The sequence below is a fragment of the Halyomorpha halys genome, unplaced genomic scaffold, assembly GCF_000696795.3.
Source record: "Halyomorpha halys isolate HHAL.00 unplaced genomic scaffold, Hhal_1.1 Scaffold695.1, whole genome shotgun sequence".
NCBI classification, from domain to species: domain Eukaryota; kingdom Metazoa; phylum Arthropoda; class Insecta; order Hemiptera; family Pentatomidae; genus Halyomorpha; species Halyomorpha halys.
The window spans coordinates 75,467-76,594 of record NW_027112187.1 but is presented as its reverse complement, the minus strand read 5'-3'; positions in this window follow the sequence as shown (position 1 = coordinate 76,594).

Below are 1,128 nucleotides of genomic sequence, written 5' to 3'. Positions count from 1 at the left end.
GTGAACAAATTAAGCTTATGAAATTATTTGGACAAATTAAGTAAGTACAATATGATTTTTAAATATTCATTTATTGATAGATTGCTTTCGATCTGGCAATCTGATATTACAGACCACTTAATTTCTTATTGATTCACCTAGTTTAGTCAAAATGTTAGTTTGTTTTGGTGTACAAAAAATTGTCTCTTAGGAACCATAAGACGCTCAGATTTCTGTTAGTTTGTTTGTTTATTTAGTGGCGCCAAACTTCAATGGTCATTAACGCCATTTATATTTTATTTAATTTTGCAAATATTCTTTAAATTTTATTTATTTTTTTATTTGATTTCTGAGATTTCTGATAGTTTACAGAAGATGTTTACCTTGAATTTCTACATTTGGAAGTTATCAGGTCCTTTCAATGGCTCAACCTGATGTATATAATTAAAGCTGGTGAGATCCATTTGATATTACTGCTTACACTTAAATGTTTTTACTTTACACAAACAAACACTACCGTACTGTTTTCACACGCGGGGTTTGTTAACCCACATAAACTGTTTTTACTTTTCTGTTTTATTAGTTGCTGTTAGATAACATAAAACGTTCTTACTGTTGTAAGAGCAAATAACACAACACAAAGCTTGATTGCAACCTACCGACTGTTACAAAACCGTTGATAAGTGTTCGAGCTCAACAATTGATATATTCAGTTTTCCACAGAGCAATATGTATACAGTTAAAAGTGAATTTTTACATCTCATTTTAACAACTTGGAACTATTCATGGTAAATAGCTCTATCGTATTTTTTTCTTCATATAGTAGGGGTATTCATGATCTTTAGTTTAACATGTTAAAGCGTGCTAAATGGAAAAACTTGAAATGAAATGAAAAAATAACTTTATTCTGGGACATATGTCCCCTAAGAATAAATACATGGTTCATAGTGAGATTTTTATCTGGCGAGCGTTTACAAATTTTCAGATAGTAGAATGAAATTAGTAGGCTTTGCTACTGTTTATAATGTTAATCAATACCTGCCTATTTATTTGATTACAAAGATGTGGAGGTTTGGTTATTCGATAAATGAAGGAATAGGTGTTGTTTAAAGGAGAGAATGGATGAGGACTGGTGAATGGAGATGGGAA